At 36.3% G+C, this 15,438-nt stretch overlaps 1 long non-coding RNA gene across 1 annotated transcript in view; it reads left to right on the top strand.

Annotated features, from left to right (window-relative positions):
- Nucleotides 1–15,438, top strand: part of LOC129474561 (uncharacterized) — a 315,006-nt gene that overhangs the window by 269,881 nt on the left and 29,687 nt on the right. The window lies entirely within an intron of this gene.

Raw genomic sequence — 15,438 nt, 5'->3', positions numbered from 1 at the left:
TTTATTTGGCAAAAATATCATTCAAACATGAAGAAGAAATAAAGACTCTCCCAGACAAACAAAAGCTGAGGAATTTAATTAACATCAGACCTGTCCTGCAAGAAGTGGTAAAGGAAGTACCACAATCAGAAAGAAAAGGATATTTATGAGCAATAAGTAATCAACTGAAGATACAAAAACTCACTGGTAACAGTAAGTACACAGAAAAACACAGAATCTTATAACACTGTAACTACTCTTGTACTAAGTAGAAAGACTAAACAATTTATCAACCAAGAATAACTATGACAACATTTCAAGACATAATATAATAAGATATAAAAAGAAACAACAAGATATTAAAAAGCAGGGTGATGAAGTTCAGGTGTAGAGGCTTTATTAGTTTTCTTTTTGCTTGTTTGCTTGTTTATGCATCAGTGTTAACTTGTTATCAGGTTAAAATAATGAGTTATAAGATAGTATGTGGAAGTCTCCTGATAACCTCAAACCAAAAAACATACAATGGACGCACAAAAAATAAAAAGCCAGAAACTAAATTGTGTTATCAGAGAAAATGACCTTCATTAAAGGAAGATAGGAAGACAAGAAAGAAGCAAGAAGATCACAGAACAACCAGAAAACAAGTAACAAATGGCAAGAGTAAATCCTTATTTGTCAATAATAGCATTGAATGTAAATGTACTAAACTATCCAATCAAAAGACAGAGAGTGGCTGATGGATGAAAAAGCAAGAGCCATGGATTTGCTGCATGAAAGAAACACGCTTCATCCATAAAGACACACACACAGATTGAAAATAAAGGGATGGAGAAGGCTATTCCAAAAAAGAGCAGGAGTCATTATACTTAGACAAAATAGATTTCAAGGAAAAAACTACAAGAAGAGACAAAAGTTACTGTTTAATGATAAAGGGGTCAATTTAGCAAGAAGAGATAACAATTAAAATATATATGCAGCCAACACTGGAACACCCAGATATAAAAAGGAAATATTATTAGAGCTAAAGAGAGAGATAGGCCTCAACACAATAATAACTGGAGACTAACTCCCAACTTTCAGCATTGAACAGATTTTCCAGGCAGAAACATTGGATTTAATCTGCACTATAAGCCAAATGGATCTAAAAGGTATTTACAGAACATTTCACACAATGGTTGCAGAATACGCATTCTTTTCCTCAGAACATGGATCATTCTTAAGGATAGACCACATGTTAGGTCACAAAACAAGTCTTAAAACATTCAAAAAACTGAAATGATGTCAAGCATCTTCTCTGACACAATGGAATAAAACTAGAAATCAATAATAAGAGGAATTTCAGAAACTATACAAATACATGGGAATTAAACAATATGTTCTTGAATGACCAGTGGGTCAATGAAGAAATTAAGAAGAAAATTGAAAAATTTCCTGAAACAAATGATAATGAAAAAGCACTACACTGAAACATGTGGGATACATCAAAAACAGTACTAAGAGGAAAATTTAAAGCTATAAGTGCCTATACCAAAAAAGAGGAAAAATTTCAAATAAACAATTTAATGATGCATCTTGAAGAACTAGAAGAGCAAGAGTAAGCTGAACCCCAAATTAGTAGAAGAAAATACATAATAAAGATCAGATCAGAAATAAATGAACAGAAGATACAAATAAATAAATTCAGAAATGAAGAAGGAAGCATTACAACTGATACTGCAGAAACTCAAAGAATCATTAGTGGCTACTATGAGTAACTATATGCCAATAAATTTGAAAATCTAGAAGAAATGGACAAATTCCTAGACACATGCAACATACCAAGATTGAACCAGGAAGAAACCAAAACCCGGACAGACCAATAAAAGTAACAAGATCAAAGCCATAACAAAAAGTCTCCCAGTAAAGAAAAGCCCAGGACCTAAGGACTTCACTGCTGAATTCTACCAAACACTTGAAGAAGAATTAATACAATCCTATTGAAACTATTCTGAAAAATAGGAGAAAATGCTTCCAAACTCATTCTATGAGGCCAGTTTACCCTGATAGCAAAACCAGACAAAGACACATCTCAATTAAAAACTACAGCCCAATATCTCTGATGAATATTGGTTCAAAAATCCTCAACAAAAAACTAGCAAACTGAATTCAACAATGCATTAGAAAAATCATTCATCATGACCAAGTCGAATTTATCCCTGGGATGCAAGGATGGTGCAACATATGCAAATCAATTAACATGATACATTATATCAACAGAACGAAAAATAAAAACCATATGATCATTTCAACTGATGCTGAAAAAGCATGTGACACAACTCAACATCCCTTCATGATAAAAAAAAAAAAACCTAAAAAAACTAGGGATTGAAGGAACATAACTCAACATAATAAAAGGCGTTTATGACAGACCCACAGCTAGTATCATACTGAATGGGGAAAAACAGAAAGCCTTTCCTCTAAGATCTGGAACAGGACAAGAAATTCTCACTGTCACCACTGTTTTTCAACATCATATTGTAAATCCTAGCTACAGCAACAAGACAAAAGATATAAAGGGCATGTGAATTGGACAGGAAGAAGTCAAGTTATCCTTTATTTGCAAATGATATAATCTTAAATTTGGAAAAATCTAAAGATACAACAAGAAAACTATTAGAACTAATAAACAAATTTAATAAAGTTGCAGGATACAAAATCAACATACAAAAAATCAGTAGCATTTCTATATGGCAACAGTGAGCAATGTGAAAAAAGAATAAAAAAGCAATTCCATCTACAAGAGCAACACATGATATTAAATACCCAGAAATTAACCAAAGAAGTAAAAGATGTCTACAATGAAAACTATAAAACACTGATGAAAGAATTGAATAGGATGCCAAAAAAATGAAAAAAAAAATATTTCATGTTCATGGATTGAAAGAATCAATCTTGTTAAAATGTCCATACCATCCAAAGCAATCTACAGATTCAATGCAATCCCTATCAAGGTACCAATGACATTTTTCACAGAATAGAAAAAACAATCCTAAAATATATATGGAACCACAAAAGGCCCAGAATAACCAAAGCTACTCTAAGAAAAAAGAACAAAACTGGAGAAATTACAGCTCCTGACTTCAAATTTTACTACCGAGCAATAGTAACCAAAACAGTATAGTACTAGCATAAAAACAAAAACATAGACCAGTGGAACAGAATAGAGAACCCAGAAACAAATCCACACACCTAGAATGAACTCACTTTTGACAAAGGTACCAAGAACATACACTGGAGGAAAGATAGTCTTGTCAATAAATGGTGCTGGGAAAACTGGCTATCCACATCATAAGAATGAAACTAGACCCCTCTTTCTCACCATATACAAAAATAAAATCAAAATGGATTTAAGGCTTAAATCTAAGACCTTGAACTATGAAACTACTACAATAATACATTGGGGAAGATCTTCAGGACATTGGTCTGGGCAAAAATTTCTTGAGCAATACCCTACAAGCATAGGCAAGTAAAGGAAAAATGGATGAATGGGATTATCAAAGTTAAAACGTTTTCTCTCAGCAAAGCATACAATCAACAAGGGGAAGATAAAATCCACACAATGGGAGAAAATATTTGTAAACTACCCATCTGAGAAGAGATTAATAACCAGAATATATAAGGAGCTCAAACAACTCTATAGAAAAAAGTTCAGTAATCTGATCAAAAATAGGCAAAAGATTTGAATAGACATTCTCAAAAGAAGACATAAAAGTGGCAAACAGGCACATGATCAGAGAAATGCAAATCAAAACTACAATGAGATATCATCTCACCCCAATTCAAATGGCTTATATCCAAAACACAGGCAATGACAAATGCTGTTGAGGATGTAGAGAAAAGGGAACACCTTTGGCCGGGTGCGGTGGCTCACGCCTGTAATCCCAGCACTTTGGGAGGCTGAGGCAGGAGAATCGCTTGAACCCAGGAGTAGGAGGTTGCAGTGAGCCTAGATCGTGCCACTGCACTCCAGCCTGGTGACAGAGTGAGACTCTGTCTCAAAAACAGAACAAAACAAAACAAAACAAAACAAAAGGGAACCCTTGTACACTGTTGATGGGAATGTAAATTAGTACAACCACATGGAGAACAGTTTGGAGGTTCCCCAAAAAAGTAAAAATTGAGCTAACATGTGATCCAGCAATCCCACTTCTGGGTATATATTCAAAAGAAAGGAAATCAGTATATCAGAGATATCTGCACTCTTGTTGCGGCGTTGTTTACAATAGTTAAGATTTGGGGACAACCTAAGTGTATATCGAAGAGATATCTGCACTCTTCTTTGATATATTGTAATCAGTATATTGAAGAGATATCTGCACTCCTTTGTTGCAGCATTGTTTACAGTAGATAAGATTTGGAGGCAACCTAGGTGTCCATCAACAGATGAATGATAACAAAAGTGATAACTATATATAATGGAGTATTATTCAACCATAAAAAAGAATGAGAACCAGTCATTCGCAACAACGTGGATGAGAACTGGAGATCTTTATGTTAAGTAAAATAAGCCAGACACAGAAAGACAAACTTTGCATGTTCTTACTTATTTGTGGGATTGAAAAATCAAAACAATTGAACTCATGGAAATAGAGAGTAGAAGGATAGTTACCATAGGCTGGGAAAGGTAGTTGGGGAGCTGGGGAAAGGTAGGGATGGTTAATGGTACAAAAAAATAGTTAGAAATAATGAATAATAGCTACTATTTGATAGCACATCAGAATGACTATAGTCAATAATAACTCACTAGTACATTTTAAAATAACCTAAAGAGTATACTAGATTGTTTGTAACTCAAAGGATAAATGCTTGAGGTAATGAATATGCCATTTTCCATGATGTGCATATTTCACTTTGCATGCCTGTATCAAAACATCTCATGTATCCCATAAACATATACATCTACTATGTACACAGAAAAATCAAAAATTTTAAAAAAATCAGCTAAGAGTTATTGGAGTTTAAATTTACAATTTAAATTTCAGTAAGATTTTGTGAGATAGTGATTGAAATTGAGGAGCAATTAATATAGCTAACAGTGGACACAATGCTGACTGGGGCTGTGCGTCTTCTCCTTTGGGGGAAGAGTCAGAACTTCCTCTCTTGCCAACTTGTGTAGAAAGGTTCATGTGGAAACTGAGTAGCTAAAGTGGTGGACTGTTTCATTTATTAATTTATTGCCTCTCATCTCTAAATGCAGCCTTCCATGTATACTCTATGATAAACAACAGGATTAGTTTAAGTATTTCTCCTTCAAGGTGAATATGAGGGTAAGCTTTCTCAGTAGACTGTGCTGGAAAGACATTGTAGGAGGTAAAGGCTAACTGCAATTTCTGGAGAGAGGGTTTGGCAATGGGTGCATGAAGATAACCAATGGAGCCTGCCCCAGCCATGGGTCAGAACACTATTCCCCTGTGACCTCACAGCCTCTACCTGGTGATAACCTTTCTGTAGTCCTCTCAACATGAAAACCATAACTCCCAGACAGTCTACACACAGACCTGTGATGCAATGGGTCATACACTAGGCAGCCTTTCCAAAAGCCCCCATGCAGCCTGTGCAAGCAGCCAAGGGCCCAGGCGATCCATACAGAGCTTCTTCTCCCTTCGCAAGTCCCCATGCAGCCCACATGCTCTGAAGATCTTTGCTGCCACTGGCACCTGAACTCCTACAGCATGTCTGTACCACCAGTTCTTGATCACCTTTCCCTCCCTGCACTCCAGGGAGATGCCTATCATTTGCTCAGAATTTCCAGACCATCTCTGATCTAGCTAAACTACTGTACTTCTCTGCCATCTGGCAATCTGATGGTTCAATCTTACCTTCTCCTCCAAGGTGCAAACTCCCTTCCACATTTGTTCTTCTCTGAATACTCTCCCTTAGTCCTAAGGTACTATATAGATTTACCCTCACATCTTATACTTAACTCCTTTACTATAGTTAATCATTCTCATAATAAGCATCCCCTGTTTAACCTACTGTGTTGTTTCTACTTTGTCATTGGTCCCAAATTCTATAATAATCTTCTTGATTCAACATTCTTTGGATATAAAAAAGGAAAAAAAAAGGTACTCATTACTTTTGGGGAGGACCATGAGATTAGGTTTGGATGTTGAGGATATTTTATTCTTCTTTATAATACTTGAAATTTTTTTTTTTTTTTTTTTTTTTTTTTTTTTTTTTTTTTTTTTTTTTTTTTGAGATGGAGTCTGGCTCTGTCGCCCGGGCTGGAGTACAGTGGCGCGATCTCGGCTCACTGCAAGCTCCGCCTCCCGGGTTCACGCCATTTTCCTGCCTCAGCCTCTCCTAGTAGCTGGGACTACCCGCCACCACGCCCGGCTAAATTTTTGTATTTTTTTTAGTAGAGACGGGGTTTCACCGTGGTCTCGATCTCCTGACCTCGTGATCCACCCGCCTTGGCCTCCCAAAGTGCTGGGATTACAAGCGTGAGCCACCGCGCCCAGCCAATACTTGAAATTTTCATATGGAAACTATTTCATAGGATACACAGATAACAAAATCATTGAACAAAAAGTTGTGCCTATGCTGAAATAATCATTAATATGCACATAATTATTAGGAATTAATAATTCTAATTAACACTATTAGAATATAATTATTCTGAACCTAATTATAAAGAATAATAGTTTATTAATATAATCAGCAAAACTCACTTGCATTTATATATAAATTACATTTCTGGGTATTGCTTGTCATATAACTGGCCTGGTCTATCTGTAACTTTATCTTCTAAGTAAAGGTAAGCCACAGCTAAATATCTCATTGCAGCCAAATGCCAGATGGAAGGGCGGATATGATTTAGAGAAATTCTTCTAATCATTACTTTTCAACCTATGTTGGTTAACTTTTCACAGGATTAGGGTAGCAAAGTTTGAAAAATGTAATATTTCATTATTCCTCTAATAGAACATTATTTTGAAAAATACTGAATTTATAAGTATTAGTGCAGTTTCAACCGCATTTGAAAGATATCACTGAGTTTTCAAGGAGCTTACATCCCTTTCTATGTTTCACACTCGTATTGGTTGCTAAACCATTTAAAAATTTTAATATTTAATCCCTGGCATATCACTTTTACTACACACACACACACACACACACACACACACAGTACTGATACATTGTTATAAAGCTAGGTTAAAAGTTCTGAAGCCTGGAAATTCTAGAATAAGTATCAACTACATGTTGCATTTTCTAAAATGTTTTACAAAAGCCTACAGACTTGGTGTTAGAATTCTTTGATAAAATCCTCACGTCTCACATCCATCTGATAAAAAAATTAGAAAGGAAAAAAGAATGAGAAGTCTTAGATATGGTGGACATTGTTGAATTCTCTGACTCTCTTGACCTCAAAGTTTCTAGTTGATAGGGAATATAATTAAAATGTAGAATTCACAGCAATTAGTCTTTTGTGTCTGATTTTCGCATATCTCGGAACAGATATAAGTTAAAATACTGCTATTAAAATTACGATGGAGGCCAGGCGCGGTGGCTCACGCCTGTAATCCCAGCATTTTGGGAGGCCGAGGTGGGAGGATTACGAGGTCAGGAGATCAAGACCATCCTAGCTAACACGGTGAAACCCGGTCTCTACTGAAAATCAAAAAAAAAAAAAATTAGCTGGGTGTGGTGGCGGGCGCCTGTAGTTCCAGCTACTCTGGAGGCTGAGGCAGGAGAATGGCGTGAACCCAGGAGGCGGAGCTTACAGTGAGCTGACATCGCGCCATTGCACTCCAGCCTGGGCGACACAGAGAGACTCCGTCTCAAAAACAAAACAAACAAACAACAGAAAAACAAAAACAAAACAAAAATTATGACAGAATAAATATGAAGACTTAGACATGACCAGAAAAATCTTTTTTTCTTTTCAATCTTTAGACATATTATTTTATATTTATATTTTTTTTCCATAGGTTATTGGGATACCGGTGGTATTTGGTTACACGAGTAAGTTCTTTAGTGGTGATTTGTGAGATTTTGGTGCACCCATCATCCGAGCAGTATACACTGCACTATGATTGTAGTGTTTTATCCCTCATACCCCCTCCCACTCTTCCCCACAAGTCCCCAAAGTCCATGGTATCATTCTTATGCCTTTGCATCCTCATAGCTTAGCTCCTACATATCAGTGAGCACATATGATGTTTGGTTTTCCATTCCCAAGTTACTTCACTTAGAATAACCATCTCCAATCTCAACCAGGTCACTGCAAATTATGTTAATTCATTCTTTTATATGGCTGAGTAGTAGTCCATTGTGTGTGTGTGTGTGTGTATATGTACACTCTCATGTATGTGTATGTATGTATATGTATGGCACTCTCCTATGTAACCAACCAGAGTATAAAAAGGTACCGCTTGGAAAACTAACAGTAAATATAGCTACCCCATGACCCAGCAATTCCATTCCAATGTATCTAACCAAAGAGAAATGAGTACATGTACTCACAAATAAACTTGTACAAAACTTTTCATAGCAGTCTTATTCATAAAAGCCAAGTCATAGGGAAAGAACAAAACAAAACAAATATCCATCGACAGAATAATGAAAGGACAAACTGATATTTTCCTACAATGGAATACAACAAAGTAATGAAGAGAATAAATTAGTGATACATGTACAATGAGTTGAATATTTGTGTTCCCTCCATTCGTATGTTGAAATCCTAACCACCAAGGTGATGGTACTAGGAAATGTGGCCTTTGAACATTGTGTAACTATTACAGCAAATTATTACAACATTGTGTAATAATTTGAAGGGTGGTTAGTTCATGAGGGTGAAGCCCTCATTAATAGTATTCATACCCTTATAAAATGGGCCAGGGAGACCCCTCACCCCTTCCATCACATGAGGATACAGTGAGAAGGTGCCATCTGTGAACCAGGAGGAAGGCCCTTATCAGACACCAGATCTGCCTGGCACCTTGATCTTAGACTTCCCAATGTCCAAAACTGTGATAATTAAATTTCTATTGTTCATAATCCACTCAGTTTGTGGTATTTTGTATGACAACTTGGATGTACTAAAATAATGTACTAAAATAATATGCAACAAGTTGGATAAATAAATCTAGTTATTTGGATAAATATATCAACTTAGCCAGTCACAAAAGTTGGTAAACTAAAGAATCCCATGAAGTTGGAAAGCAGATGAAACTAATCTGCAGTGACAGGAAACAGAATAGTTGGTGCCTGACGGTGGGGCTAGCATGAGGATTGACTAGGAAGAGTCACGAGAGAATTTTGTGCGGTCCTAGAAATGTTCTAGATCTTTATTGGGGTGACAGTCACATGAATATACATATTTGTCTTAATAAAACTATACACATAGATTCATGCATTTGCTATATGTAAAATACTATGATCTAAATACATGAATTCATAAATTAATACATATATAGCATCAATTTTAAAATACTTGCTAATTGTCTTCTACCCTACTAGTAATTATTACTATTATTACTACTTGTGTTTTTTGATATTGAATGCCAAATGTCTATTTCACAGCTGTGAGTGGGGTGGGAATGGCTTAGAGTAAAAAGAAGATAATAGCCTGTAATTATTTAGTATTATGAGTTCTGGAGGCCCACTGTGGTTGAATCCAGGCTCAGCTGCTTGCTGGCTCTGCAAATTTAAGCAAGTCTGCTTAAATTCTTCTAAACCTTTGTTCCCATTCTAAATACACAGGTAATGTACCTCTCACAGTTTTTTTTTTTTTTTTGAGAATTAAAACATTTGTAAGATAACCTATGACATGTAATAACTACATATCTACTGTTTTTATTTTAATCATTTAAATTCTTGCCGATTTTTGCAGGCTATGTTGAAATGTAGTTTTAATTTGATTTTTGGTATTATTATTTTATAGTCTTGCCTAAGTACTTTTTATGTGTTTGTGCTTAAGGGATTTATAGGAAATTACTTTTATATTAACTCACTTTATCTTTTGATTACTGTTTATGGATAATCACTCTGGTGACTGGTTGACTTTTCTGAACGTTATTATTACCACAGTCAACATGATTAGTATAATTTCCTAGGAAATTAAAAGCTTACTAAAATGTAAGCTGCTTGAGAGCAGAAACTGCTATATCCATGGTTATAGCCATCTCTTATGCACATGGATGTAGCATATTGTACAAGCCTAATAAATATTGATGAAGTCAATAAATCAATATATTTGGTAAAAAAAAAAAAAAACTAGACCTGTATCATGCCCAAACTAATTTCAAAAGGTTGCTAGTATATATATATATTTCATACAATGCACTAATAATTTCTAAAATAGTAGTCTCAAGATGAACTTTGCATCCAGAAAAGGGTTTTGTACCTGGATCAGAGATACTTTTCTCTGGATGCATAAGACTTCGTATGATCACAGGACAGCAGCTTTGGAATGGTGTTGTCATGACTGGAGGTGGCTGGAGGGATATAAGCAGGATCTAAGAAATCTGTTCGATACAGGAAAACCTTCATTACCCGTGGCAGAAGGCCAAAAAAGGGCATTGGATCAACTTCTGGGCTCCTACAAATTTCTGTGAAGTTTGTCAGATTATTTTTCCTCTAGTATTGTAATTGTTTGAATGGAGCTCAAAGTCAAAACCACTCCTTTGCTCTTTTGACACCTTTGCTTTTAAAAAAAAAAAAAAAAAAAACTGTTTCCCCATTTTTATGTTAATGGAATTTTATCTATTGCTTTACTTCCACAGCAGATGACAAAATCCAGACTTCAAATACAGCCACAGATTAATCTAAAAGACTTCTGGATTAAATATCCTGTCAAAAAGCTAATTGAAACGCTAATTCTACAGAAGTATTTGGACCAGTGAGATATAAGGAAAATAGGCTGAATTGTGAGATATGTTAGCATTTTAAAAAATGTTTATTTTCACTAAATGAAAACCAGAGAGAAAAGGAAAGCTCATGTAAAACAGTTTAAAGAAGCAAATGTTTGTGGAATTCGTTTTGATACTGTAAATTGTAAAACCAGTTCTGAAATCGGATTATATCTATACCTATCTATCCAAGTGTGCATTTTAAAAGGAGGCATTAGCTGGGTGCGGTGGCTCACGCCTATAATCCCAGCACTTTGGGAGGCTGAGACGGGTGGATCACGAGGTTAGGAGATGGAGACCATCTTGGCTAACACGATAAAACCCCGTCTCTACTAAAAATACAAAAAATTAGCCAGGCGTGGTGGTGGGCGCCTGTAGTCCCAGCTACTTGGGAGGCTGAGGCAGGAGAATGGCGTGAACTTGGGAGGCGCAGCTTGCAGTGAGCCGAGATCCCGCCACTGCACTCCAGCCTGGGCGACAGAGCAAGACTCCGTCTCAAAAAAAAAAAAAAGGAGACATTGCTTGCCTACCCCCAGTAATATTTGGGAATGCTTGAGGGGATGTTTATTACCTAACAAAATTGAAGAGGGAGTTACAACTGGAACAACTGGAATTTTATATATGTAATATTTAATATATGTCATAAATATATTTAATATTATGTATGCTTCATATAATTCTTTGGAAATGCTAATATCCTTCTCAAGAAGCATGATACTTGAAATGTAATGTTATGCATTACTTTGAAATGATATTAGATATGACCACAAGAAAACTAGCAAACAAGCTTAAACCAAGGGTCATTCTACGAAACAATGTCTTGCAATTCTCAGTAATAACAGTTTGAAGAAAGACAAGGAAAGGTAAGGATTAATACAGATTGAGGGAGAGTAAAGAGACACATCAACTTTGTGAAAAGTATGATCCTGGGTTGGATCCTGCATCATTGCGAAGAAAAAAAGACAGTATTGGAACAACTGGCAAAAATTAGATTCCGACTGTAGGTTAGATAATAGCATTGTAACAGTGCCAAAGTTCTTACATTTAATCATTGTATCATGATTGGGTAAAAAAATACATTTGTTCTTAAAAAATACATGCCAGAGGATTTAAAGACAGAGTCATGGTGAATGCAACTTACTTGTAAGTGGTTCAATGAACAAAACATCACAGTTACATGATATTTATACCCGTATTGACACTGTTAGCCACATTTACGTCTATATCTATAGAGAGAAAAAGAAAAATTGGTAAAACAAATGTGAAAAATAGTAACAATTTGCAAATCTAAGTGAAAAGTATTTGGCAATTCATTGTATTTTTACAATTTTTTCTGTACTTTTTTTCTAATACAAAGTTTTTTAAAAGAATGAGATTGGGAGATAGTTTTCAGTGCTACAGGCATAGCTAGGGTAATTCTGCTTATGGAACAGGACAACTGCAATGTGATATATGTCATAGGATGGTTTCAACTAAATGTTCTTTTCGGATGTACTATTAATTAGTGCAATGATATCACCAAGACCCAGGAAATTGACTCATTACCAATATTAAAAGAAAAAAAAAAACTTCTTCAAAGATAAGCCTGTAGTGCCAAAAAATAGATTTTTAGGGCTGGGGGTGGTGGCTTACACCTGTAATCCCAACACTTAGGGAGGCAGAGGCAGGTGAATCACCTGAGGTCAGGAGTTCAAGACCAGCCTGGCAAATGTGGTGAAACCCCGTCACTACTAAAAATACAAAAATTAGCCGGGCATGGTGGCAAGTGCCTGTAATCCCAGCTATTTGGGAGGCTGAGGCAGGAGAATCACTTGAACCTGGAAGGCAGATGTTTCAGTGAGCCGAGATCATGCCATTGTACTCCAGCCTGGTCAACAAGAGTGAAACTCCATCTCAAAAAAAAAAAAGAGGTTTTTCAAATTTAATTTTAAAATACTAAAAGTGGTTATATTTTACTGTGACCAAAGTAACAACAGCTAGATTGAATTTTTCAATTTCAGAAATGCTGTTGAGACTCATGTAGCCAATTCAGCCAGTCCAGATTGTTGAGTTGAGCTGAATTTAACTTAGAGTTAATCTAGTACTATTGATTTGACTAGTATAGACTCAACCAGACATTCGTGATTCGTGTGGGTTAATGTTCAGAGTATTAGCGTTATGTGGTTAAGTATGAGGAAAAAAAAGTCCTAAAACAATTTACTTTTCTTCATAATGATCTCTCTTTGATCCCCCAAGCCCTGTCCTTGGTCTCTTCTTCTCCCCGTCTCTCCTTCTCTGTTAGTACTCGTGTGAGCACATGCTCTTTGTTGTCATATACTAGTAAACGTATATTTAAAGTATGACTGTTGCTTCATGCTTTTTTGTTGCTTGGGGGAAAGCATATACCACTTGCAGCTTGTGTCACTGAGATGTTGTAGACTTTGCAGCTAATGGAAATTGGCAGTACAGGATACTTTTCTCGGTCCAGTGTCAAAAAATTGGCCTTTGTTTGGTCAACTTTCATGAACTTCCATTTACTTCAATGGAAAATGAAACACTTGTGAAATAAAGAAATATTGTCTTCAATGGGAAATGCATTCCATGTGTGGTATATATCATATTATGACAGATTTTAATTGAGACTGTACTATTTTTATTCACAACATGAATACAAGACTTTTTTCAGGGGTCTGCATTATAAGGCAGTGGTTATTTGCATTTGTGAGAAGAGACGAAAAATGTTTAATGTTTTTATAGTTAAATATCATTCAAGTTCTCAATAAAATACTTCCACCTCTTGTATATAAAGTTTGTTTCAAATAGGAAAAGTCTGTTTTTCTTAGGTGCAGTAACGAGAGCTTAAGGATGGAAGATGAGAGGACATGTCAGTGTCCATATCGTGTCATTCTTGTGAAACTTGCCAATCCATGATGGCTTTATCCTTCCACTTATCTACCCTTACTGAGCAAGTGGCGTTACAAAGTCCAAGATTCTGGAGGAGCATGGATAGAGGTGCCTCAGAGTGGGCTGACATGCTTAATATTTAGAGAATTTACAAGCCGTGGCGCAGAATCCTGGAGGTATTTGCAGTGAGAATGGAAATTTGGTAGTTAATATGTTCCAGGAGCGGGGAGAGCAGTAGGAGTTGGAATGGTTTGGTTAGTTAGTTGTCATTAGCTAGAACCACAGAACTTACAAAAGGAGGAGAAAGCTGGAGACATGCAGATCTATTCTGACCATCCTGATACCCTAATGAAATGTATGAATTCTGTTCTTAGAAACCTATGTGTGTGCATGTGCCAGTTGGAGGATTCTGCAGATCTCTGAGGACTCTCTGTGGACCCTGTTGAGAGCCTCAGCAGGTGATAATACATTAACCAGGTTTACAGAGGCCTCTGTCCTTTTAACATTCCATCCTTTCTTCCTTATGAAGCTTTAAAGTCTCCCCAGCAATTTTAAGAAGTCAACCGCTAGCCCTTTGAGACTTTATTAAGTACAGTAATTCCATTGCCCTAAACATAAACTCTTTGACACATCCCCTGACAGTAATCTATTCCTTGCAGAGCTCAGGGGCCTCAGCAGCCACAGAATGTTTTCATTATAGAGCTCTGGGCTTCCTCTTGTCTGGGGCTTTAGGTAATGATGAGATCCCTTAAGTTCAACTACTTCACAAAAACTGCATTGCAATCCTAGGCCCAGTTTGCTTCAGAGGAGTACAGAGCCCTAAGCTGATGATCAGGCTCTATCTAAGAAATCTTGGATTTAATATCTGCCTTTATCCTTTTCAATCTCCCCACCACAACTAAAAGACCTTCAACCTGTTTTCTTAATTGTTTCAGTATAAGTCTAGGACGTTGAGCTTTATTACCCAGAGGGAGCCTAGCATTTATTTATTGTATTCAACTATTATGTAGACTAAGTGACTATTGTTACAGCTTCTGTGTGTATTTCAAAGAGCATTGTCATTTATTTTTCTGTGCTTTAGTAATTCTGTATAGCTCAGAGGTTCGCCACATAAAGGGAAGACTAGGACCAGTGGCAGCAGAGATACACCCCGGAAGCTTGTCAGAAATGCCAGAATCTCAGGTCCTGCACCAGACTTGCAGAATGAGGACCTGTGCTTCACCAAAATCCACAGATGATTTTAATGTATTTGAAGGTTTGGGAAACTCTGTGGAGACAACAGCATTTAGTTGATGCTTCTGAATTACTTTGCCTACAAAGTAGGAATCTGATTAACATATTTTCTACGACCCAATCAGAGTGCTTAGCGTAAAAATTATTCTGATAACTAAATTGTTTTTCTGCTAAATTAAACTTCATTTGGGAAACTGTCTTGTATTTTTATTTCAAACTGCTAAAATGTCAAAAAAAAAAACAACAAAAAAAAAACCTGCTATCCACTAGCCATTCGTTCTTTAAGAAATTAGGATCCTATAATCCAGACTTATAAGAAAAGTTCTCAGCACCTAGGATAGTGACAGATCCTGCCCTGTATTAGATGCCTTCATGAGGTGAGTCTTGCTTGTTGTCTTTTCCCCATGAAAGCAGGTGGTCCAAAGTGGTCATCAGTCTCATCTACAGCAAT

This window comes from Symphalangus syndactylus, chromosome 24 (genome assembly GCF_028878055.3).
Source record: "Symphalangus syndactylus isolate Jambi chromosome 24, NHGRI_mSymSyn1-v2.1_pri, whole genome shotgun sequence".
NCBI lineage: Eukaryota > Metazoa > Chordata > Mammalia > Primates > Hylobatidae > Symphalangus > Symphalangus syndactylus.
This window is presented reverse-complemented; position numbering and strand designations above follow the sequence as displayed.